This window comes from Bos taurus, chromosome 22 (genome assembly GCF_002263795.3).
Source record: "Bos taurus isolate L1 Dominette 01449 registration number 42190680 breed Hereford chromosome 22, ARS-UCD2.0, whole genome shotgun sequence".
NCBI lineage: Eukaryota > Metazoa > Chordata > Mammalia > Artiodactyla > Bovidae > Bos > Bos taurus.
In genome coordinates this window covers 5,442,673-5,470,039 of record NC_037349.1, presented here as the reverse complement: position 1 = coordinate 5,470,039, position 27,367 = coordinate 5,442,673, and the positions used below count along the sequence as shown (strand labels likewise).

The 27,367-nt window shown below is 43.8% G+C and overlaps 1 long non-coding RNA gene across 2 annotated transcripts; it reads left to right on the top strand.

Annotated features, from left to right (window-relative positions):
- Positions 1-11,315: 11,315 nt before the first annotated feature.
- LOC132343462 (uncharacterized) lies at positions 11,316-17,961 on the top strand. 2 transcript variants are annotated; one of them, XR_009492306.1, is made up of 3 exons: positions 11,316-11,456; positions 13,244-13,296; positions 17,800-17,961. It is a non-coding gene; the product is annotated as an uncharacterized lncRNA (long non-coding RNA). The 2 variants fall into 2 exon arrangements; XR_009492307.1 differs by having other exon boundaries at positions 11,316-11,680.
- Positions 17,962-27,367: the final 9,406 nt, after the last annotated feature.

The window sequence follows — 27,367 nt, the reverse complement described above, 5'->3', positions numbered from 1 at the left end:
AAAACAGCTGTAAATTTTACCAATTTGTAAAGTTTATTCCAGAAGAAGTGCTGTCTTGGCCCAGTCATTTTGTATCTGTGGCCTTTAATTGCTTTGCCATGAAACAGATCTTTATCCAGATTCCTCTTGTGAAATTATTTGTCGTTCTTCTCTTCAACCATCTTAACGGAATAGAAAGAGAAATGGAAAAGTGAAAGCAGTGAGAGCAGCTTTAAGCGGTGTCTGTGAAGGGCTCGGTCCTCTTTAGCAGCACTGCCATTCGCTCCTTCACTCAATCCACAGAGACTGCTCTCCTACACGGTGCTAGGCTAGTAGTCCTCGCTCTGTCTACAAGCAGAACAAAGAGACGCTAGTTTATGACCCTGAGTAATTCCAGTGGAACATCTTTCTTGATCTGTGGAGCCTCAGGGCAAGACTCTATTTACTGCTCGCGTCAGTTGTGTCCTTGGCCGTGAATTAACTACGACTTTGCGTCTCAAGTGCAGCACGTGTGCAAAGCCCTCACATGCAGTTGGCCAGGGTGTTTGCATAATGTATTGACCATGCATATTTAAACACCACCTCGGTGGATCATCAATACCAGGTATGGTTACTGAAATGAAACCCTTGAGGATTTCTTCCCATAGTACACTGAAGTCTTGCCAACTTTCATGCCTTTCCCAAAAGCAAACTGCTTCTTTTTATGTCTCTTTTTATATTCTTTCAACAACTCCGATAGTTATAAGTAATTTGGTTACACTTTCTGAGCCATACACACAATATATTTTTAAAATATTTATTCATTTGGCTGCACCAGTTCTTAGTTGCGGCATGTAGGATCTTTGTGTTCATTGCAGCACATGGAATATTTTAGCTGTGGCCTGTGAAATCTTAGTTGTGACATACCGGATGCAGTTCCTTGACCAGGGATTGAACCCAGGCCCCGTGCATTGGGAGCTCAGAGTCTTAGCCATTGGACGGCCAGGCAAGTCCCAAACACAACATTTCCTAATGAAATGAGGCAAGATCTGAGGAAAAATATCCCAACAACAGGACATCATGATTTGCTGACAATGTTCTTTATCCATAAAACAATTTGATACAGGTGCTTTGACAAGTGCAAAGTGACATGGTCAGCGGGTGTAACTTGCAGCTGTACCCAGCCAAGTTCCCTCCTGTGGGCCCATCCCCTTCTTTGGGCTGGAGCCTGCAAGGAATGAACAAGACATGCGCGGATCCCTGTCCGGGGGGAGCTCGCATTCTGAGTGGAGAGAGAGAGACGTAACACAGCAAATAAGTACGCTGCGGGAAGAAGAGAAAAAGGAGAATTGAGGAGAACCTAGTGTGCGGAGGTGGGGAGTAGCTGAGGTGTCAAGAAGCGGTGAAGGTCAGCTTCACAGAAGAGGTGAAATTTCATGAAGCGGGGACGTAGAGGAGGTGAGGGCGAGAGCCAGGGGATCGCTGGCCCAAAAGGCACTTTATGCAAGTGGCCGGTGGGAGCAAAGTCCCAGAGCCCCTGATGGGAGCCTGTCGTGTCCCCGGAGCTTCAGCTGAGGGAGCAGGGAGAGGGGAGCAGGAGGGAAGCCACTGCCGGCCTTTGAGCAGGGAAAGAACATGACCCGAGTCACGGTTTAAAAGCATCCCCTCCGCGATTCTGTTGAGTTGACCGTAGGGGTCTGGCAGAATGGGGATTATTGCAACAGTGCAGGAAAAGGAAGATGGCGGCCGTGATAGCGGAGGGGGCTGTGGTGAGAAGTGGCCAGATTACGGTGGAACCACAAGGGATTTCTGACAGATTGGATGTGGGTATACCCACATCGAGCCCCTGGTGGCTCAGACAGTAAAAAGAGTCTGCCTGCAGTGCAGGAGACCTGGGTTCGATCCCTGTGTTGGGAAGATCCTCTGGAGAAGGACATGGCAACCCACTCCAGTACTCTTGCCTGGAGAATCCCATGAACATGGGATCACAAAGGGTCGGACATGACTGAGCGACTTCACTTTCACTTTTCACTTTTCATGAGAACGTGGGAAGCTTCCCAAAGTGGTGTGCTGTGGAAGAATTGGATAACTGGAAGGATGAGTTTTCCATCAACTAAGATGTGTAGGTGATGCAAGGTGCAAATAGTTTAAGAAATCAGTTTGGGCATTTTCAGATTGCCGTGTCTGTTAGACTTCCACATGGAGACAATGAGATATATGAACCAGCTAGAAGTCTGAACTAGAAATGTAAATGTGGGATTTACATAGAAAAGTTTTCTCTCTCATACCTCATGATTATGACTGTCATTGTTACCCTACTTAATAATAGGAGCAGAGAAAAAGAGAGGAAGAAGCATGGTGTTTTTGACCTCATTTTCCTAAAATTGGCAGTTTGATTTGAAAAGTAACACTATTTTGACAATAGTTGCTCTGTTATGAAAGAACTGTCTTGTTGGATCATGGAAAGAGAAATTAGAATTATTGGGTGGCTACAGTTTATGTGACAGATGCTTTACTGAGAGAATCTGATAATTAAAAACTCATGTCTTTCGAGACTCATCCTGGCCAAGCATGACAGGTATTTTGATTTACCAGCTAAAGTGGCGGCTCCATATGGCAGTAGCTTCAGCATGGTTTACGAGCCACGTCCTCCCCATCTGCGTGGAAGGCGCTGTCCTGTGTGTGTCCCTCACGTGCACACTTCTGACACCAGCCATGTGGGTTTCTGCCCACACCATGCAGTTCTCTGCCACAGCAGCAGGATGTCCTGCAATTCCTCTCCATTCTGACACTAATTGGAGTCAGTGTCGGCTCCACAGGTTACGGGCTCAGTCCCCCAGGACTGCCCTCCTACCTCAGATGGCCGTGTGTGTCCCTGGTTGTCACTGGGGCTTCTGACCAACTTGCTATAAAGCACAGGTTTCCAGACTCCTTTCTTGGGGTTCTGTCATCTGCACAAGAGCTCACAGAATTCTGGGAAACACATACTTACATTTATTGATTTATTATGTAATAAAGGATGTGATGAAGGAAGCAGATGATCAGCCGGATAAAGAGAGGTGGGGCGAGGTCTGGAGGGTCTTGAGCACAGAGGCTTGTATCCCCAGGGAGCTGGGATGCACTTGCCTCTGGCCACATGGATGTGCTCAGCAAACCTGGAAGCGTACCAAGCTCAAACTTCGGGGATTTTTATGGGGGCTTCATCGAGGAGGCACAATCATTGATTGAATCTCTGCTCTCTCGCCCCTTCCCAGAGGAGGAGGGGTGGGGCTCAAAGTTCCAAGCTTCTCTCGGTGGCTTGCTCTTTTTGTGATCAGCCCCCATCATGCAGCCCTCCAGGAGCCCTCCAGGAGTTGCCTCATTACGACAGAAGTTACCTGTCACCCAGGAAACTCAGAAGGATTTAGGAGCTCTGTGTTAGGAACTGGGGTCAAAGTCCAAATAAGAGAAGGCAAGGTTCTCCAAGTAGCCTTATCATCTAAGAGATTACAAGAATTTCAGGAGTTCTGTGTTAGGAACAGGGTGCAAAGACCAGTGATATACTTTCTATGATTTCACACCATCCTTTGAAACACTGTTTCCTTGCATTCTATATGAAGGAATTAGCATTTGTAAAAATTTACATCCATTGAGATTGTAGTCATGTTTTAAAACTCAAATCTATATAAAATAAACTTTTTCCATAAGCATTCACCTGAAGACATTGAGAAGAGATTTAGGCCAACTTTTAGAGCAGATCATGCTTGCTATCCTCTGATCCCTCTTCTCCCCTGTCCTCTCCAAGTATATTATTAGAAGCCCTGGTTTTTTACCTTGACATTTGATTGTTGAAGATAAAGGCAGTATTTCCCAGCCTGCCTTGCGACTAGAGGTGGCTTCAGACTAAGTTTTAGCCAATGGGGTGTGAATAGTAATGATGTGGGCAGTTTTCAGAGGAGGACCATCATTTTCCCGTCCTCATTCCTATTGCTGGGATCACGTCCAGGGATGTTGGCCGTGCTGATCCATTCAAAGGGAATATCAGGGAGATGGGGGAGCAAGAAGATGGGGCAGCCTGGGTCCCCTGATGATGTTGGCAGTGCCTACCTCAGCCTGTTACAGAAAAGAGAAATAGCTTCAGGAGTTTTATTTAAACTACTGCTATGTCAGGTCTCTTGAGCATTCAACCTGTGTTCTCATTAATGAAATAGTCACTTCCTCAAAGTGACTTCCAAAAGGCATGGGCCTGAGGCAGCAAAAAAAGAGAGCATGGGCTTTGGTTTGGCATCAGACAACGTGGATTTGAATTTCAGCATCTCCGTCTACCAGCTGTATGACCTTGACAATGTCATTTAAACGCTTTGATACTCAGTTCAGTTCAGTCGTTCGGTCTTGTCCTACTCTTTGTGACCCCATGGACTGCAGCACACCAGGCCTCCCTGTTCATCACCAACTCCCGGAGCCTACTCAAACTCATGCCCATCATGTTGATGAAGCCATCCAACCGTCTCATCCTCTGTTGTCCCCTTCTCCTCCTGTCTTCAATCTTTTCCAGCATCAGGGTCTTTTCCATTGAATCAGTTCTCCGCATCAGGTGGCCAAAGTTTCAGCTTCAGCATCAGTCCTTTCAGTGAATATTCAGGACTGATGTCCTTTAGGATGGACTGGTTGGATCTCCTTGCAGTCCAAGGGACTCTCAAGAGTCTTCTCCAACACCACATATAAACTGCATAAAACAAAACATGCAAAACATGTGAGATATCTAACATGTAGGTTTCTGGGAATTAAATGGGCGATGCATATAAGGTCCAGCAGCCAGGTATGCACATAAAAACATCAGGCCTTTCCCCGCTCTCTTCACCTGTTCAGCTGCCTGCTCTAGTCCTCTACTTGAAAGTCTAGTGGTTATTTCTGTTGACTAAAAAAAGATGTACAACTTGAGAGTTGCGAATTAAGTTTTGTTTGGGGCAAAATGAAGACTGCAGCCTGGGAGGCAGCCTCTCAGATAGCTCTGAGAGACTGCTCTAAAGCGGCAGTGGGGGAAGTCAGTATATAAGGTTTTGGTGAAGGGGGTGTTCAATACAATGAAACACTCATTTTACAAAAGGTTTTTGTTAGTCATGAGGATCTGATGTCACTGTGAAGGGATTTAGTGCTTCTCCAGATATGAGGAGATGCAGGGATTGAGATCATAAAACCTGTTTGCAAAGACATCCACCTATCTAAAGAGCTGTCCCACCAGATTCCCTGGAGCACAGAGGGCCTCACTCCACCCTGAACTCCCTCAGGGCTTGCTGAAGGTCAACAGCTATAGCAGCGTGGGGTTCCATCTCCATAGAGGCAGATGGCAAACACCTTTGTTGTCAGTCGTTGGCAATGCTCTTGGTAAGTGTCAAATTGTAGTTGACATTTCCAACCCAACATATCCAAACTAAGCTTCTGTCTCCCCACAAATTTGCTCCACCCCAGTTTCTTCATCTTACTTTATCAGGACTCTATCTGTCTTTCATTGGGTCAAAGGGAGAAACTCTGAGTCATCCTCTGTGCTTCTCTCTCTCTCCTGTTGTTGCTGTTTAGGTGCTCAGTTATGTCCGACTCTGCAACCCCATGGACTGTAGCCTCCCAGGCTCCTCTGTGCTTGGGATTTCCCAGGCAAGAGTACTGGAGTGGGTCACCATTTTCTTCTCCAGGAGATATTCCTGACCCAGGGATCGAACCCTCATCTCCTGCGGTGGCAGGCAGATTCTTTACCGCTGAGACAACTGGGAAGCTCCCCTCTACCTTAATGCAAAAAACTCCTTAATATCTAGTGTCTAGGTGACTCAGACCAGGATGGTAGCAGTGAATGTTGTTGAGGAGGTTAAATTCTGGATCTATTTGAAGGATTTTCTAACAAACTGATGTGAGTTATAAAAGCCCCATATCAATATAGCCCTTGGTAACAGGGCCTATGTAGATGTTTACTAATTAGATATTAAGGAATTTTTTGCATCTAGAATGATTTCAGTTCAATTGTCCAGATATATATGTGTGTGTGTGTACATATATATATGAGAGAATTATGCACCATCATTGTGCCTTATAATTTAATTTACAGCACTTTGCAAGTGCTCCTGTTTTGCTGAAACACAAGTGGACACTAAGTGGGATGGATTTTTATTGCGCTCTTGGCACACCCTGCATTTTGTCAATTCATTAGTCTGTTTTTCGGTCTCGTTTTTAAGAAGTCACAGTTTGCAGCTGTCTCTGCAGCAGTGATCTCCCTACTGCAGGCTTCATTGTGATGCTTTTAAAAATGAAACTGACTCTGGAGAGAGCAGATTCTGTTTTCTCACCATTTATCCAACCTAAAGAGATTTTTAAAAGAATCTCTAGCCATTCTTTTGTGATCAGAAGGAAACTTGAGTTACCTCTTTCTCCTTTTTACTCCAGAAAGAGGAGCAGTTCTGGCTGGGTCATATCACCTCTGGAGCCTTAGCCATGGATCAAGTGAATTTAAACAATCTCTTAAATAAATCACGGAGGTTCTACTTACTTTCTTTGGCAACAGTCAAATCCTAGTGCATGTGGAATATCTTACATAATTCATCTAAGACACCCCGCAGTTTGAATCATCACTTTCCAGTTTTGTTCGTTCTTGGCTTCTCCTCATCATTGATCAGTTGTTTTCTCATTTAGCTTCCCACTGGGAAGGACAAATGTTTCTGTATCACTGTCAAAGTTAATTTCTAGGATGGAACTTCTCAAAGCATCTGGGCACATCATTATCCGAAAGAGTGGAAGATGATGAGAGAAGAAGCAATGCTGAAGACAGTGCTGGGCACCTCCAGAGAGGCAGCCCCACTGCCATCCACTCTAGGCTTCACCTGCCTTTCCTGTTCATGTTCTGCACACAACTCCAAGCAATCATTTGTTTCCTCTTAGAAACACCTCTTAATAAAGGAATTGAGGACTTCCTGGCAGTCCAGTGGTTCAGACTCCGTGTTTCCAGTGCTGAGGACGTGTGTTCAATCCCTGGTCGGGGAACTATGATCCCATAGGCTTCACAGTGCTGCTAAAAAAAATTACTAATAATAATTACCACAATCTGATGCTGTCAAAAGAGCCAGGACCCTGAAGTCAAGTAGATCTGCATGGCTGTCTGGATCTTGGGCAAGGGGAATTCATCCTTTTGAGCCTCAGTTGTCTAATTTTTAAATTAGAACCATGATAATCTAATTCGGTGCTACTCTGAGTATAAAGATAATGATACTTATAACACAGCTACAGCACAGGAGGTTTTCAATAACCATTAATAAACTCCATGGGTGAGTGCGTGCTCAGTTGCTTCAGTCGTATCTGACTCTTTGTAACCCAATGGACTGAAGCCCGCCAGGCTCCTTTGTGGGATGCTCCAGCCAAGAGTATTAGAGTGGGTTGCCATGCCCTTCTCCAGGGGATCTTCCTAACCCAGGGATCGAACCCAGATCTCCTGCATTACAGGAAGACTCTTTACCATCTGAGCCACCAGGGTTGCCCGATGACCTCCATAGGTAGGAGTATTCTTAGAAGAATTATATTCCAGAAATATTATAAGAGTAAACCTCAGAATGGTTCCACTTAGGAAATATATCATTCTAGAAGAGTATGTGAATCATACATGTACAGTTTAGAGAACAATGGCAGGAAAAACAAGTGTGGTTATATACTCTTGTGTCTGGCTCCTTCCACTCAACATAATATTTATTGATACTGACTCACATTGCATGTGTTGAGTGGATCAGTCAATTCACCAAGTGAGTGTTTCTTGATGAAATATTGCAGATTTTTACATTAATTTAGCTTTGTAATTGACAGAGCTGGTTGAATGCATTTGTCCTGACTTCTCTCCATCAATACTTTTGAGAAGAGCTTAGGGTTGTTCTTGTCCCCTGTTCTTTTCTCTGCCCCTTTGACACAGTGTTTATTCTTCTTGGCAGAACTTTCATGACGTTGAATGTTGATAATGTCGTCATCAAGCTTCACCCTTCAAGACAGATATCATTCCTAGTCTTGCTTTAGGATAGTGGGAGGGCCAGTGTCTTCACAGCAGGTTGTCGGTTTAGGGTGAGGCAGGTTTACTGCTGGATTAATGCAACCTCTTCTTGGGTATTTTCCTGCTCTGGCAAATCTTCTCTAAGCAGTGAGAACAGAAATGCATGTGTGGGTCTGAGTGGAAGAATGCAGAAGCTGTGCTTGAATAGGTTGGCATTTCATTTTTTTCTTCCTTTTTCCCAACTCTTTTCAAGTGCTGCCCAGAACTTGTCATTATAGAACCAGTTTGTTTTGTTTGCTTCTGCATAGATGATTAATTTCCTTTATCATAATAATAGGAGTCAGAGTCCTAAAAGTCAAGTGGTGTTTCTACAGTGTTTATCATGAAAAACAGCACTTCTCTCCACCCAGGAGTCACACTCCCCAGGGGGAACTGGTCTTAATTCTTTCTTTTACTTTTTCTTCTCTTATTTACCTCCACTTTTCTAAATCATATGCTTAAACTGCAATTTATAAGTTCATTAATCTTTTAAAATGTGTTTATTGAAGTATAGTTGTTTTACAGTTTCTATCATTGTTCAATCACGAAGTTGTTTCTGACTCTTTGTGCCCCCCTGCTCTGCAGCACGCCAGGCCTCCCTGTCCCTCACCATCTCCCAGAGTTCACCCAAGTTCATGTCTTTTGAATCAGTGATGCTATTCAACCATCTTATCCTTTGCTACCCTCTTCTTCCTTTGCCTTCAATCTTTCTCATCATCAGGATCTTTTCCAGTGAATCAGCTCTTTGCACAAAATGGCCAAAGTATTGGAACTTCAGCATTAGTCCTTCCAATGAATATTCAGGGTTTATTTCCCTTAGGATGGACTGGTTGGATCTCCTTGCAGTCCAAGGAACTCTCAAGAGTCTTCTCCAGCACCACAGTTTGAAAGCATCAATTCATCAGTGTTCGGCCTTCTTTATGATCCAACTCCCACATCTGTATATAACTGCCAGAAAGACCGTGGCTTTGACTGTGAGTGTTTGTCTCCCATTTAATCCTACCTTCTTTTTCTCCCCTTGGTGTCCATACATTTCTTCTCTATATCTGTGTCTCTGTTTCTGTTTTGCAAATATGTTCATCTCTACCATTTTTCTAGATTCCACATGTATGTGCTAATATATGATGTTTTTCTCTTTTTGACTTACTTCACTCTGTGTGACGCTCTCTAGGTCCATTGATTTTATATTCCACGTGTGCTTTCTAAATTCTTCTCCCCCATCTTTCTTAATATGGCTATGTCACAATTTCTGGTTACATTAGCATTTTGTATTATTATAGCTTTCTAAACACTGTTCATAAAACTAGCTATGAATTATCCTGTATTATATATCCTCTTTCACACAAATTTTCAGGATTTTTTTTAAGGAGATAATAGCTGTTATGATTTTGTTACTTGTAAAGCATTATGGATGTGAACTAATTTTCTTGAAGCATTGTATCAGACATTTATCAACACTGAATCACTCCAGCCACCCTTCAGCCATCAGTCTTGTAGGATCTTTCTTCAATTGCTGCATACTTGCTACCAATATCAATCAAAAGACCTTAGTGGTACCCACAGAGGCAAAGATAAAGATAAAGAAACTCCATCACTGGTCAGTATCAAATAAGACAGGGACTCGAGGACTTAATGGCTAACGCCTTTCAGTACAGAAAGGTTCTTCTTTCCTTTGTTTAAGCCGTGCTCTCCTTGCTCAGCCCGAGCCTCTGGTCCTGAAGGCCACCTCCCCGTGCATCCCTTTTCCAGCCCCCTGCTCTCTCAGCTCTTTGGCTCCCTCCGTGCTCTGTGCTGAAGCACAGGGGCTCCCTGGGGGGTGCAGGTCCGCCTCCAGTTTTACTGCCCATGACTGAAGGAGTGGGCCTACGCAGCTCATCTACCTCGATGACCCCCTCAGCCGCTGCACATCTACCATTAAGGGAGTCACATAGGATGCTCATATTCCCTGTGATTTAAACAAAGGAAAATAAAAACACATAAATGAATCTTGGGCTTTCTGCTCATCTTTTGGTTTTGGATTCAGCTGGATCCTTAAAGATCGCTTGCATCTGAGTTTTAGGCATATCCTTCCTCTTCCTGTCTGTTATCTTATTTTCTAATGATGTATCCTATTTTAGCAACAACTTTCCCTGGCATATGTTTCACGGTAGAAGGGCTGTGTTCTTAGTCTCCCAGGCAGTTGCTGCTCGGGAACCACAGATGCTTGCCTATCTCTACAAACCCGACTCTTGCTGGTAGAAAGCTCTGTTGTGCACTGGGTGTGTTCATATCCATTCAGCACACAGACCCAGTGGATTTTTTTAGTGGTGGTGGTGATGTTCTTGTTGGTCTCTTTATTCTTGTTGGTGTCTTTCTCATCCCTCAGGGCAGTGCTGAGAGAGAGCCATCCCCCCTGACAAAGGGAGAAGGTGGTGGATAAAGGATGCTTGACAGGTGTGTCGATTAGCTGTGATACAACCCAGCAGTATACAACGATTATCACTTTTTCAGTCCACAGATACACTTTTGGGCTAAGTCAGATGTCTAAGCTGAACCTGGCTAGGGGTGGCTTTCCTCCAGGTATTTTTCCTCCTCCTGGGACCGGATGCTAATACAAGCATGTTCTTATGAAGGGCAAGCCCAAGAATGCAGACGCTTTTCCAGTTATTCTGTGCATCGTATCTGCTCACTTCACATGGACCAAGACATGTTAAGTGTCTGCACATGGTTAAGTGCTGAAAGCCAGGTGCGTGGAAGGACAGCCTACCTACTAAAATGAGGAGGGAGAGGCAGAGTTAGAATTTAAGTCTAATTACTGCCAGAACCTGTGGCCTTGCCACCATGCCACTGATGGCAATTCATTTTGAGATTTAAGAAGCGAAATAATGTGGAAGAAAAGACAGCTTAATAGACCTCGGCAAAAATTTAGCAGCCTTGTCTGAAATCCCTAAACTCATTACCACTGGCTTAAGTGCTCAGAAAGTTACTTTTTAACAGGAGAAAAAAAAAAAAAAAGGTTCCCAGTCTTTCAGCTCCCACCCCAAATACAAAACAATCTACCAAGATAGCACTCGCTAAAATCTTGTTTAATTATCCAGGAGTTTGATGAGAGAGAATGTTTCATAATTTATAAGTCAATTCTTATTTAGCCAAATTAGGTCTTTAATTCTTGTGTATTATAGCAACTGTAATATACAATTACGTGTTACATAGGAAACAAACCCATAAAGCAAAATGAACCAATCAATATAGCTTGTTCCCCATAGAATTCTATTTGTGGTTTTTAACGAGCCAAACTCCAGAACTAAGAATCGATATCCATTATGATTCTTTTAGGAAGGAATGGTGGTCACATCCTGTCACAACCAGAATTACCAACAGAAAGTTCCCTTTAGCCTGTTTCTCTGAGGCCGAGGCAGCAGCTTATGGCGATGGTGCTTGACTGATCCCGTTATGGCGACATTTGCTACTATAAATAATTTAGCAGGTGCACATTTATCTCTGTCAAAGTCTTTCACTTTGATAGAGAGAAAGGATGTAGTTGGTGGACAGATAGGCTCAGCTCTCTGACTCACAAAGTCAGGGCCTCCTAGAGGTGGTACGACAGCATCTCGGGCACAGATGCCAACAGTGACCCTGGGGCAGTGAACGCAGAGAGCAGGATGTGTTACTAGGAGTACACAACAGCAAAGGTCCGGCCACCGGATCATGGTAAGGGACCAGGGACCTCTGGTGGTCCTCCTGTTGGAGAGAAAGGCAGGGGCAGGGAGAAAGGAAAAGAAGGGAGGAGGGAGGGAAAAAGTAAAGGAAGGAGGAAGAGAAAGAGGGCAGGATGGAGGGAGGGAGGGAGGGAGAGAGGAAGATGAGAGAGAGGGAGGGGGGAGGAGGAAGGAAGGATGAGAGACATAATGGAAGGGGGCAGAAACAGGACAAAAAGAAGAGAGGGCAGAGTGACTGAGGCCCCATAGTTTGTGTTAGACCCCTAGGAGGGGACCTGACTGATGAGTTGAGGAGCTAAACAATGAACCTGATCTGTGCAGGCTTTGAGAAAATAAAAACTAGCCCTTATTCAGTACTTGCTGGGTGTTCAGACTGTACAACATCCTGACAATGGAAACATCTCTTCTGTACCATCCAGTATGGTGGCTGCCTATCATACATGGCCGTGATGCACTTAAAACATGACTCGTACAACCAAAGACCTGAACTTTAATTTCATTTTCATTTCTTAAAGTTCTTTTTCCCCCTAGAACTTTTTCTTTTCAGACAAATATTTATATACCCCTTACTGTTCTCTCAGTTCAGTTCAGTTCAGTCGCTCAGTCGTATCCGACTCTTTGCGACCCCATGAACTGCAGCACGCCAGGCCTCCCTGTCCATCACCAACCCCTGGAGTTCACCCAAACTCATGTCCATTGAGTCGGTGATGCCATCCAACCATCTCATCCTCTGTCGTCCCCTTCTCCTCCTGCCCTCAATCTTTCCCAGCCTCAGGGTCTTTTCAAATGAGACAGCTCTTCGCATCAGGTGGTCAAGGATTGGAGTTTCAGCTTTAACATCAGTCCTTCCAGTGAAGACCCAGGACTGATCTCCTTTAGGATGGACTGGTTGGATCTCCTTGCAGTCCAAGGGACTCTCAAGAGTCTTCTCCAACACCACAGTTCAAAAGCATCAGTTCTTTGGTGCTCAGCTTTCTTCACAGTCCAACTCTCACATCCATACATGACCACAGGAAAAACCAAAGCCTTGACTAGACGAACCTTTGTTGGCAAAGTAATGTCTCTGCTTTTGAATATGCTGTCTAGGTTGGTCATAACTTTCCTTCCAAGGAGTAAGCGTCTTTTAACTTCATGGCTGCAGTCACCATCTGCAGTGATTTTGGAGCTCCCCAAAATAAAGCCTGCCACTGTTTCCACTGTTTCCCATCTATTTCCCATGAAGTGATGGGACCAGATGCCATGATCTTAGTTTTCTGAATGTTGAGCACATAGACCACAGCCTTGTTTAACTCAATGAAACTAAGCCATGCCCTGTGGGGCCACCCAAGATGGACAGTTCATGGTGGAGAGGTCTGACCGAATGTGGCCCACTGGAGAGGGGAATGGCAAGCCACTTCAGTATTCTTGCCTTGAGAACCTCATTTTCATTAACTTTTTGGAAATCACCACATGTGGCTGATAGCTACTCTATGAGACAGCACAACTCTATATTAAGACTATACATGCATTAATTCACTTAATCCTTACAACAACTATTATCTTCTCCATTTTGCAGATAGAGGGGTGAGGCACAGAGAAGTTAGCACCTCGCCTGAGGTCACACAGCTGGTAAGCCAAGAGCCATGAATCACAGTCCTTGTGCTTTATATTGACCTTTAGTCCCAAACAAAGCAGATTTTTACAGGAAGAGACAAAATATTGTGTTGTGATGACAAAAGTGGAGCCCACAGACGTGTACAAGCTCTTTGGGATTTGAATGGAAGGAGCCGTGCATGTCCTAGGGTGCCATACGTGGGCGGCATCTCAGAGCCCCACTGCCCCTGGCTGCTGCTTTCTGCTTTGGAACTGGCTGTTCTGGATGAATTGGGCACGGCTTTTCCCTGGTGTTTTTCTTGGAATCTCAGTCTTGCGAGGGTAAAACGAGGATGGTGGAGGAAGGGGAAATAAGCGATCAAAAGCATCAGAGAAGAACCACGTTCCTCTCTTTGAGGCTCACTTGTGTGTACTCATCTCAGGGGTTCAGGCTGCATGTTTTCCTCTATCTAGCGTTTCTCTCACTTATCTGACCTCTAAAATGTTTTGGGAGTGGGTGAGTGGTATATTGATTGGCTGAACATATATTAGAAAAGGTTGAATTATAGCAATTTTGAATTTTGCTCTGGACCTGAGGGTAGGCAAATGTAGGTATATGTGCTTAGGCCTTAGTACGTGGACTACTGCTGGATGGACCTCTGGCTCTCTGGGTCTTGCTAATTGCAGATCTTGTCACGTCTCAGCCTCTGTAATCATGTGAGCCAAGGGCTTTATCATAAAGAGTGGGCTCACGTGATTGTGGGCATTGAGATGTCCAAAGATCTATAGTTAGCAAACTGGAGAACAAGGAGAGCCAGCGGTGTAGATGAAATCCAGCCAAGTCCAGGGGCCTGAGACCCAGGAAAACTGATGGTGTAGGTTCCAGCCTGAGGACAGGAGAAGACTGATGTCACAGCTCAGGCAGGCAGGCAGGAGGTGTCCCTGTTACTCAGCCTTGGTGTTCTCTTCAGGTCTTCCCTTGACCGGGAGAGGCCCACCCACCCTGGGTAGGGCAATCTGCTCTACTCTGTAGATTCAGATGCTAATCTCCTCCAGAAAGACCCAGACTACGGGCACCACATAGTCCAGTCAAGTTGATATATAAAAATCAATCATCACATGTAAGATAAATTTATTTTTAAACAGTGTGTAAGTTACATTTTCTGTAGCCTCCAGGCATATTTGCAGATAAAATTCCTGTAAATTTAATGCAACATTAATCTGAAAAGGAAAATAGTATTCTTTGTTTTTCCAGACTTTTTGGGTGTTCCATAGTGCATTCATAATTAAACCCATTGTTTTAAATGTAGACACAGTTTACCTGAAAAGGTATCCAGAGATTGAAGGAGAATATATTGATTTGATTACTTTGCCAACAAAGATCCACTAATCAAAGCTATGGTTTTTCCAGCAGTCATGTATGGATGTGAGAGTTGGACTATAAAGAAAGGTGAGCACTGAAGAACTGATGCTTTTGAACTGTGATGTTGGAGAAGACTCTTGAGAGTCTCCTGGACTGCAAGGAGATCCAACCAGTCCATCCTAAAGGATATCAGTCCTGAATATTCACTGGAAGGACTGATGTTGAAGCTGAAACTCCAATCCTTTGGCCACCTGATGCGAAAAGACCCTAGATTGGAAAAGACCCTGATGCTGATTGAAGGCAGGAGAAGAAGGGGACAATAGAGGATGAGATGGTTGGATGGTATTACCAACTCAATGGACATGAGTTTGAGTAAGCTCCGGGAGTTGGTGATGGACAGGGAGGCCTGGCATGCTGCAGTCCATGGGGTCACAAAGAGTCAGACACGATTGAGTGACTGAATTGAACTAATACTGATTATGTTATTTGATAGTGAAGCTAACATATTCTTTAAAGATAAGGTTGGGTTTTGGTTTTTTGTTTTTTTTTTTTTGTATCCTGACTTTGTACTCTATGGCCTTTTTTCTTTTCTGAACTCCCTTAAGGCCTTGATAAAATCACATTCCCTACCCACTTGTTTTCTAATTTTCCTTTCTCCTTAATTTGTCAAAACCTGCTCTTGGGACAGTAATCTGAGAACTGCATTAATTTAATCATTTGGACTATTGGCAAATACCTGTTGGAATTTCACTAGTGCCTGGCCCTGGGTCCCACACTGGGATCCAGAGAAGAGTGAGACTTTGCCAGTTCTAGTGGCCTGGTAGGAACCCACCTGTGTTATCAAGGAGAAAGTTCTCAGGCAAGGTTACCCCATAGGATGACACATGGAAAAGAGACAGTGTTCTCAGTGGAGCGCAGGTCAGAACAGCTCAGAGGTTTCCAACATGCCAGCGTGGCCCTCCCTGTGTGAATGCCTCAGGTCGGCTGGAGACCTGCCTGCCATGCTGGCCTGGGGCTGTGGGCCCCTGAGGCCGGGGCTGGGGGAGGGGAGAGGGAGGCTCGGGACACTGGACAGACCCAGGCCTGCCCCGCGCACCGGGAAGCTTGGGACACTGGACAGACCCAGGCCTGCCCCTCGCGCTGGGAACCTCGGGAGAGCTGCCCGATGGGGACAGAGCACTGATGCTCTCTTGGGAGAAACCCAACCCAGTCTGCCCCCTAACATAAGGTGACCATATAACTTATCATCCAAACCTGAACACTTCTGAGAATCAAATGAGGAGCTCGCAGAAGCTGTACTGTGACCATAAGCAATGTCTGTAAACCATGACTTTCCTGGGGAAATTGGGTACCTGGTCCCTCTGCCTTGGCATGAGTTAGACTTTTATGTTAATGGCCATTCACCACCTGCTTCGAGAGGAAGTAGTGTATATAAAGAGTAGGATTCGATACAATACAGAGTCTTAGTCTCCAACACCAGAGATCCAGATTCAATATGTCCAGGATGGTATCTAGAATATGCATTTTAATCAGTTTCCCATGTTATGGTCTGAGGATCACACCTTAAGAAATGCTGGGCCTCCTTGGGGCCAGGGTCGAATATGAATGTGAACCTTTTCATTCCTGTCTGTGTAACTTTGGGAATGCGACTTTTTTAGTCCTTCACTTCCCCAACTGCAAAATGGACTTAATATTGACCTCATAGAGGAGTCTGTGGATTAGAATAATCAGAGTTAAAGCACTTAACACAAAGTTTGGTACATTACAAGCCATTGAAATATATGAAATGGCCATTTCTGTAGTTCAAAGACATGGAGTGCCAGTGATTTCATATGGTTCAGTCGAATAATTAAGAGGGACGTGTTCTGAAGGCTTCCTGAAGTTTGTTTCACTGGGAATTTATCCTTAGGTGTTTAGGTAGGCAATACCCAGGGCAGGTTCTTCAGACAAGGCAGAGGGAACTATATACTGCAGAGTGGATGTTATGTCTCCTGAGCATCTCAGCCAGCTGGACTGACCCAGGGCAGCATTTCCCTAACTGTAGCTAGCAGGCAAATCACCTTCTTGTTGTAATGCAAATTCAAACCCAGGGTTGGCTAGAAAACAAATTCAAACCCAGGTTGGTGGGAAAGGGTGGGAGCTGGGAGTGTGGTTCAAGAGGGAGTGTACATATGTATCAGTTCAGTTCAGTCGCTCAGTTGTGTCCGACTCTTTGCAACCCTATGAATCGCAGCATGCCAGGCCTCCCTGTCCATCACCAACTCCCAGAGTTTACCCAAACTCATGTCCATCGAGTCGGTGATACCATCCAGCCATCTCATCCTCTGTCGTCCCCTTCTCCTCCTGCCCCCAATCCCTCCCAGCATCAGAGTCTTTTCCAGTGAGTCAACTCTTCGCATGAGGTGGCCAAAGTACTGGAGTTTCAGCTTTAGCATCATTCCTTCCAAAGAACACCCAGGGCTGATCTCCTTCAGAATGGACTGGTTGGATCTCCTTGCAGTCCAAGGGACTCTCAAGAGTCTTCTCCAACACCACAGTTCAAAAGCATCAATTCTTTGATGCTCAGCTTTCTTCACAGTCCAACTCTCACATCTGTACATGACCACTGGAAAAACCATAGCCTTGACTAGACGGACCTTTGTTGGCAAAGTAATGTATACTTTATGGCAGAAATCAAACCAATATTGTAAAGCAGTTATCCAAAAAAAAGCTCAGGTTTGAGCTTGAACCTTTGCAAATTGCTCAAGCACCCAGATAATACTGCTGCTTCTGCTGGTGATCCAGGGACCTCACTTTGAGAAGTAAGGGTACAGGAAGCTCAAAGGGACATCAATTTTTAAAGCTGTCCCCATGGGTCTTAACTCTCCAGTGAATAAAAATGCAGTGCTCCTCTTCCTCAGTTGAATGATATGAATGAATATCTCTTAAGGGCATCAACGGTGTCCTTAAGTTAATTGGTTTTTTGGAAGTATTTTTAGCAAAATTACTGTGCATTTATCTTAACACAAATCCAGGAATTTGAATATATTCATATTCTGATAAATGAAGTCTTCCCTTTTAAAGAGTGCTTTTTTTCTTATTGCTATGCAGAGAAGTATGGAAATTTAGAGCTTAAGTGCATTTATTCATTCATCAAACATTTTTTTAACCTAACCATGTGCTCTGAATTCTGACAGGTTTTGGAATAAAGAGAGAAAATCAGAAAGGGACTCTAGAGAAGGTTCCAGAGCTAGTGAAGATGCTGCTGGGTCCAGATCATAGAATTCCTGACCCATAGTGTTTCTTCCTTGATACAGCAATTATTCTGTGGCAGGATTTCAAAAATAAAATTCTGCAAGCCCAAATTCTATGTTTCCCATTCTTTTTCACTGGGTACATTGTCTAAATGCTCTGTCATAGAAATAAATGGCCAGGAGATATGTACATTTTCCTTTATGGAATCAATTTTCCCAACTATATGATGAGAAATTGGTTTAGATAATTTCTAAGACCACTTCCAACTACAAAATGTATAGTTCAAAGCAGGGATGGGAGTTTTGGTCTCAATCTATATCTCCTCTTTGAACTTTTGGGCCAGTTTTGAGCTTGGGAGTTCATTCAGTTTTGCTCACCCACCTGCATCACAGGAGGGCCAACATCAAGGGGTGTAGGATAACAGATTCCACGGTCTACCTGCGTTGCTCCTGAAAGGTTTTAAGCTGAGGGCATGAATCATACTCCCCACCAACTGACCTGTATCTTAATGTGGGTTTAAATTTCATATCCTTTCCTAGATTAATGTTCTGTGTACATCTGAGAGGTCTGGCTCACTGGCCACTCCATAAACAATAGGGAAGGACCAGCCCCTGATGGCTAATGGTGAAGGCCCCAGGCATGATGATTTAGTGTGGCCTGTCTCTTTGAGTACAAAATAGACCTGCTATCTGATTAGTCAAACTGGGTCATTCTGGGTCTCTGAAAGATCACTACAGTTCCATCTATTTTTTCATCCCCCTCATGAGGTCAGTGACTCACTTGACTAACTGACTTGCCACAAACGCAGCCAATGCCCTTGTCCTTTTGAGGATCCAAGATGAAGCTTCCTTTATTGAGTTATACGTGCATTCATCACCAGTTTTATCTCAACTTTTTGTCTGTATTATTTTATCATAATGTACCCCAGTAGCCTGGATGAATGGATAGATGGATGGATGGATAGATAGATAAATGTAAGGTGATTTCTATGTATCAAACTCAGTTTTCCTGGAGAAGGAAATGGCAACACACTCCACTATTCTTACCTGGAGAATCCCATGGACTGAGGAGCTTTGTGGGCTACAGTCCACGGATTGCAAAGAGTTGGACACAACTGAGTGACTTCACTTCACTTTCACTTTCACTTTACCAGCCTGGTAGACACATGCTATGGTTCCTTAGTGCTGGGTTGTTTATCAGACATGGATTTTAATTATGAAATGAACGTTTTCAAAACCAAGTGGTGAGCCGATGTGTAAGACCATGGAGCCTGCTTCCCTGCGCAAGTGTCATCATGGCCTGAAGCCGGCACTCAGGGATTGCTGTTCATTAGAATTTATCTGAGGGCAGAAACATCCTCACTCTGTCAAGACTCATATAGCATGCAGAGGAACATGAGGAGCACTTCTGATTTTAATTACCTGCAGACTGATCGTCCTTTACCACGTGACTCCCGGCATGCAAACCAACAGTCTTAGCTTCAGAAGGAGCCTGACTGTTCACACTAATCCGTATCCTTCACTCGATGCTTCAGTGTTTCTGTCAGCTTCCTGTTCGAGACCGGGCTGACTTCTTTCCGGCGTGCTTCCTCGCTCCTCCGGCACACCCGGTACCCTGCATACAGTCGTCGCGGTGTGTTTTTACTGTTGAGGCCTCTTCTGCCATCCTCCACCCACTCTCCAAACCTTGAGATCCAGCTCTCCGTTACTTTTCTTTATTTCCTATTTTCTGACTACAAACTCTCTTTTTCCAACCTCCAACTTGAGTGTCCATTTCCAGTCTCTGCTAGATTGAGCCAATCTCCTGGCATTCTGGGTCTCATGCTCTTTACATTTTTATGAAGTTTAAAATTTTACCTCTGCCCAGGACTCTGGCCTTCCTGCTTCTCATGAAGATTTCCTGCTCTAGCCATTGGTCCATAAGTTGGTCCCCTTAGCAGATGTCTGGATACACTCAACCAGAGGGATCAGATAGTTGGGTGTTTTGGTTTTTTTAATGGAAGGATAATTGGTCACAGCATGGTTTCTGCCAAACATCAACATGAATCAGCCATAGGTATACATGTGGTCCCTTGCTCGTGAACTTCTCTCCTACGGCTCACTCCATCCCACCCCTCTAGGTTGTTACAGAGCCCTGGTTTGAGTTCCCCGAGTCATGCATCAAATTCCCATGACTGTCTATTTTACATATGGTGGTGTATATGTCTCCATGCGACTCTCTCCATTCGTCCCACCCTCTTCTTCCTCCCTGCCTTCCATGTCCATAAGTCTGTTTTCTCTGTCTGCACTCCATTTCTGCCTTGCAAGTAGGATCATTAATGCCATCTTTCTAGATTCCATATATATATGTGTGTGTGTGTGTGTTAATATACGATATTTGTTTTTCTCTTTCTGACTTACTTCACTCTGTAGGGTATCTCAGCTGATAAAGAATCTGCCTGCAGTGCAGGAGACCCTGGTCTGATTCCTGCGTCAGGAAGATCCCCTGGAGAAGGGACAGGGTACCCACGTCAGTATTGCTGGGCTTCCCTGGTGGCTCAGACAGTAAAGAATCCGCCTGCAATGCGGAAGACCTGGATTTCATGCCTGGGTTGGGAAGATCCCCTGGGGAAGGGAATGGCCACCCACTCCAGTATTCTTGCCTAGAGAATTCCATGGACAGAGGAGCTTGGCAGGCTACAGTCCATGGGGTTGCAAAGAGTTAGACACAACTGACTGACTTTCACATTCACCCTGTATAATAATCTTGAGGTTCAACCACTTCATTAGAATTGACTCAAATGCATTCCTTTTTATGGCTGAGTAAAATTCCATTATATATATGTACCACAGCTTCTTTATCCATTCATCCGTTGATGGACAGGGTGCTTCCATGTTCTAGCTATTGTAAATAGTGCTGCAGTAAACATTGGGTACATGTGTCTTTTTCAACTGTGGTTTCCTTAGGGTATATGCCTAGTAGTGTGATTATTGGGTCAGACGGCAATTTTATTCCTAGCTTTTTTAAGGAATCTCCATACTGTCTTCCATAGTGGCTGTATCAATTTACACTCCCACCAACAGTGCAAGAGGGTTTCCTTTTCTCCACACCCTCTCCAGCTTTTATTGTTTGTGGATTTTTTGATGATGACATTCTGACCAGTGTGAGGTGGCAACTCATTGTAATTTTGATTTGCATTTCTCTAATAATAATCAGTGTTGAGCATCTTCTCATGTTTTTATTAGCCATTTGTATGTCTCCTTTGGAAAAGTGTCTGTTTAGATATTTTGCCCACTTTTTGATTGGGTTGGTTTTTTTCTGGTATTGAGTTGTATTGGATAAGATAGAAAGCCCAGAGATAAACCCACACACCTGTCGGCACCTTATCTTTGACAAAGGAGGTAAGAATATACAAGGGAGAAAAGATAGTCTCTTCCATAAGTGGTGCTGGGAGAACTGGGCAGCTACATGTAAAAGAATGAAACTTCCTACCACCATACACAAAGATAAACTCAAAATGGTTTAAAGACCTAAATATAAGACTGGAAATTATAAAACTCATAGAAGAAACATAGGCAGAAATCTCTTCAAGATCCTCTGTGACCCACCTCCCAAAGGAATGAAAATTAAAAAAAAAAAAAACACAAGTGGGACCTAATTAAACTTAAAAGCTTTTGCACAACAAAGGAAACTATAAACAAGGTGAAAAAACAACCTTCCGAATGGGAGAAAATAAAAGCAAATGAGACAGCTGGCAAAGGATTAATTTCCAAAATATACAAGCAGCCCATATACCTCAACACCAGAAAAACAGTGCAATCAAAAAGTGGGCAAAAGACCTAAACAGGTAGTTTATTCTACCAGTCCCTTGAAAGGTTCTGACAGACCATGCCTGATAACTTCAGTGGCAGAAGTATCATTCCACCTTCAGAGAAACCAGGGCTTCCCAGCTGGTGCTGGTGGTAAAGAATCCTCTTGCCGACGAGGAGACACAAGAGATATGGGTTCAATCCCTGGGTTGGGAAGATCCCCTGGAGTAGGAAATGGCAACCCACTTCAGTATTCTTGCCTGGAAAATCCACTGGGCAGAGGAGTCTGGTGGGCTACAGTATATGGGGCCACAAAGAGTCGAACACGACTGAGTGTAGTGTCTCTAGTAGCAAGATAACGTGTGTGTAGTCCCTAGCATGATGTCACATATAGTAAGCGCTTACTAAATGCTAGATGCCATGACTGTGTTCATCCACTCTTCTGGAAAGTAATTGTTTTAATGTATGTTAAAATCAAATCAGTGTTGGCAGCTGCTTAGATAATTGACTCCTGTGGAATTTACAGTAAGAGAAAATCTTCAAGTCAGTGTTTCTCCAACCAGAGGAGGACTATAGTCATCTGTATCTTACAAGGGCCCTAAGCGCACCTGGTCCACAGGCAGTCTTTCCCTCCCACACATGTGTATCAGCCACAGGCTTTGGCCTTTTCTGCATCTTGACTCCCCTGATTGGCTGTTTGATAATAAATACTGTTACATTTCAGCTTGCTAACATAGCTTCTGTTGTAGCATGTTGAGATGTGTTGCAATAATCACTCTGTCATCAAAGGTATTCAAAGGTGGTCCTTTAGATTTTCTGTCTTCTGTCACTTTGACCGGCACAACTTGTATATCTTCATCTGTCGTCATGAGGAACAAGAGCATCTTGAACAGGAGTCCCTCTGCTTCGGCTGAAGCGCTGCCCCAGCCCAACACAGGCTCCTCCTGTGGCTGGATGTTCCATCTGCCATCAATCCACCCTGCCAAGCTCTCACCCGAACTACAATTTCCACCTTCTTTACAGAGATCACAAGAGACATTGACAAATGCTCTGCTGGATCCAGAGGCCTTATATCGCTGGGGTCACTGACAGGCCTGTCCGGAAGCCATAATATAGAAGGAGGGGTTTTCAGCAGCCCACCCTTAGTGGGGCCTGGCAATCTCCTCTTTTTCCTTTTGTTGTTCTTCTTTATTATTTTTCAGATTTAACTTTCACCATTTCAGTAATACATCCTGGGATCTCACAAATCTTGGTATTGAGATTGGAATTGACAGTTCACTGAATCTTCTTGTTTTGAAGAGTAGTTGGGTGTGAGGTGAGCCCCTCTGAGCACTTCTCTCTCTCCTCTAGCCTCCTCCTTCTCAATTCTCTCTCTCTCTTTTTCTTTTCTTGCTGATATATGTATTTACAAACTTGAAATTGGAAAGTTTTAAACAAACAGAAAAATAGAGAAACTAGTATATAAGATCTCCCAACCTTCCCATCACAAGCTTCAAGGCATATCTCTCTGCCAATCTATTTTTTTCTGTGCCCCAGTATAGTTCTCCCCCAGCCATCAATGAATGATATCAGATTGTTTCGCAGCAAATATTTCAGCAACATCTATGTCCAAAAACAGATTTAAAAAATGTTTTACAGTTAAAATGCTAATTCCTTAGCATCATCAAATATCTAGTTAGTAGTAAAATTTTCTAGATTTTTTTCAGAAACCTTTTTTCTTACACTTCGTTTGAATCAGTATCCAAGCAAGGTCCTTATATTACATTAAGTCTCTCAAGAGACTTCTAATTTTCTATTCTTCTTTTCCATGGCATAATATTGTTGAATAAGTCAGGTTTTTGTTCCGTAGGATTTCTCACATCTGGGTCCTCTTTTCCCTGGTGTTTTCTCTAAACTGGTTCAGCTCAGTTTGGTTCAGTCACTCAGTTGTATCCGACTCTTTGTGACCCCATGGACTGTAGCATGCCAGGCTTCCCTGTCCATCACCAACCCCCAGAGCTTACTCAAACTCATGTACATCAAGTTGGTGATGCCATCCAACTATCTCATTCTCTGTTGTCCCCTTCTCTTCCTGCCTTTAGTCTTTCCCAGCATCATGGTCTTTTCTAGTAAGTCAGTTCTTCACATCAGGTGGCCAAAGGATTGGAGTTTCAGCTTCAGCATCAGTCCTTCCAATGAATATTCAGGACTGATTTCCTTTAGGACTTTCCTTTAGGACTGGTTGGATCTCCTTGCAGTCCAAGGGACTCTCAAGAGTCTTCTCCAACACCACAGTTCAAAAGCATCGATTCTTCAGCACTCAGCTTTCTTTGGATAAGGTAATGGCAATGCATTGGAGAAGGAAATGGCAACCCACTCCAGTGTTCTTGCCTGGAGAATCCCAGGGACAGAGGAGCCTGGTGGGCTGCCATCTATGGGGTCACACAGAGTCGGACACAACTGAAGCAACTTAGCAGCAGCAGCAGCAAGAGCAGCTTTTTTTTATAGTCCAACTCTCACATCCATACATGACTACTGGAAAACCATAGCTTTGACTAGATGGACCTTTTTCGGTAAAGTAACGTTTCTGCTTTTAACTACGCTGTCTAGGTTGGTCATAACTTTTCTTCCAAAGAGCAAACAGCTTTTAATTTCATGGCTGTAGTCACCAACTGCAGTGATCTTGGAACCCCCCCCCCCCAAAATAAAGTCTCTCATCGTTTCCATTGTTTCCCCATCTACTTGCCATGAAGTGGCATGCCAGATGCCATGATCTTAGTTTTCTAAATGTTGAGCTTTAAGCCAACTTTTTCACTCTCTTCTTTCACTTACATCAAGAGGCTCTTTAGTTCTTCTTCTCTTTCTGCCATAAGGGTGGTGTCATCTGCATATCTGAGGTTATTGATATTTCTCCCAGCAGTCTTGATTCCGGCTTGTGCTTCATCCAGCCTGGCATTTTGCAATATGTAGTCTGCATATAAGTTAAATAAGCAGGGTGGCAATATATAGCCTTGACATACTCCTTTCCTTGATTTGGAACCTATCTGTTGTTCAATGTCTGGTTCTAACTGTTGCTTCCTAACCTGTGTACAGATTTCTCAGGAGGCAGGTCAGATAGTCTGGTATTCCCATCTCTTGAAGGATTTTCCACAGTTTGTTGTGATCCACACAGTCAAAGGCTTTGGCATAGTCAATAAAGCAGAAGTAGATGTTTTTCTGGAACTGTCTTGCTTTTTTGATGATCCAACAGGTGTTGGCAATTTGATCTCTGGTCCCTCTGCCTTTTCTAAATCCAGCTTGAACATCTGGAAGTTCACAGTTCACATATTGCTGAAGCCTGGCTTGAAGGATTTTGAGCATTACTTTGCTAGCATTTGAAATGAGTGCAATTGTGTGGTAGTTTGAACATTCTTTGGCATCACCTTTCTTTGGGGTTGGAATGAAAACTGACCTTTTCCAGTCCTGTGGCCACCACTTAGTTTTCCAAATTTGCTGGCATATTGAGTGCAGCACCTTCGCAGCATCATCTTTTAGGATTTGAAATAGCTTAACTGGAATTCCATCACCTCCACTAGCTTTGTTCATAGTGATGCTTCCTAAGGCCCATTTGACTTCCCATTCCAGGATGTCTGGCTCTAGATGAGTGACCACACCATCGTGATTATCTGGGTTCTGAAGAAGTTTTTTGTATAGTTCTTCTGTGTATTCTTGACACCTTTTCTTAATATCTTCTGCTTCTGTTAGGTCCATACCACTTCTGTCCTTTATTGAGACCATCTTTGCATGAAATGTTCCATTGGTATCTCTAATTTTCTTGAAGAGATCTCTAGTCTTTCCCATTCTATTGTTTTCCTCTATTTCTTTGCATCGATCACTGAGGAAGGCTTTCTAATCTCTCCTTTCTATTCTTTGGAACTCTGCATTCAAATGGGTATATCTTTCCTTTTCTCCTTTGCCTTTGGCTTCTCTTCTTTTTCTCAGCTATTTGTAAGGCCTTCTCAGACAAGCATTTTGCCTTTTTGCATTTCTTTTTCTTGGGGATGGTCTTGATCCCTGTCTCCTGTACAAGGTCACGAACACAAGGTCATGAACCTCTGTCTGAAGTTCTTCAGGCACTCTGTCTATCAGATCTAATCCCTTGAATCTATTTCTCACTTACATAGTATAACTGTAAGGGATTTGATTTAGGTCATACCTGAATGGTCTAGTGGTTTTCCCTACTTTCTTCAATTTAAGTCTGAATTTGGCAATAAGGGGTTCATGATCTGAGACACAGTCCACTCCCGGTCTTATTTTTGCTGACTGTATAGAGCTTCTCCATCTTTGGCTACAAGGAATATAATCAGTCTGATTTCGGTATTGACAATCTGCTGATGTCCATGTGTAGAGTCTTCTCTTGTGTTGTTGGAAGAGGGTATTTGCTATGACCAGTGAGTTCTCTTGGCAAAACTCTGTTAGCCTTTGAGCTTCTTCATTTTGTACTCCAAGGCCAAATTCCCCTGTTACTCCAGATATCTCTTGACTTCCTACTTTGGCATTCCAGTCCCCTATAATGAAAAGGACGTCTTTTTGGGTGTTAGTTCTGGAAGGTCCTGTCGGTCTTCATAGAACCATTCAACTTCAGCTTCTTCAGCATTACCGGTTGGGGCATAGACTTGGATTACTGTGATATTGAATGGTTTGCCTTGGAAACGAACAGAGATCATTCTGTCGTTTTTGAGACTGCACCTAAGTACTGCATCACTGACTCGATGGACGTGAGTCTCAGTGAACTCCAGGAGTTAGTGATGGACAGGGAGGCCTGGCGTGCTGCAGTTCATGGGGTCGCAAAGAGTCGGACACGACTGAGCAACTGATCTGATCTGACTGCATTTCGGACTCTTGTTGACTATGATGGCTACTCCATTTCTTCTAAGGGATTCTTACCCACAGTTGTAGCTGGTAGTTAGATTTAAACACCCGCTCTGATTCCAGTTGTGATTTTTGGCAAGAATATTCCATAGACGATGTTGGGTATTTCCTATCATATGACAACACAAGGCACACAAAACTGGCTGCCTTTCTTTATGCAATGTTAACAGTGTCTAAGGGTATTTTCTCCTTTTTGAAATATTATTAATTTTTAAATTAATATGTATGTGAATATATCTCATGCACCTAGAGTTTTGAAGGGCCTCTGATCATATTTTAGGTCTTCACTTTCAGGCTGTCTCTGTCCCTAAATACCGTTTGTCTGCACCAGGACCTTAGATCTTATTTGAAGAGTCCAGCTAAGGCTTCTTTTTCACACCTGAGCAGCAGTGGCATCAGCTAGGTGTTTGTTGGAATCCCAAGCGCCCTGCGGCACTTTACCAGAATCTGCATTTTCATCAGATGCACATGTAAATTATAGGCACATTAATGCTTGAGAAGCTCTGTACTAGTCCCCCAGATGCCTCTACACACACACTAGATAAAAACGTGAGTCCCGGAGGCTTCTGGAATCCCCAGTAGATTTCAGTCTCTGAGTGGGACTGCGTTCTGCTGTGATGTGGCTGGAAGGTTCAGTCACTTCCTCCTTCTTGTATCCTTTCTCCTCCCTAGCATTCTTACGGTCAGTTTCCACTCCTTCCTGGGTTCGAGAGTCAGAGTTCAAAATGTCTCAAAATTCTGAATCCTTTCAAAAATAAAGAAGCCTGTGAAATAGCTCTTCACATCCTCAGTGTGGTATTGAGGAGAAAACGCCAAGCTGCGTGTCAGGAGA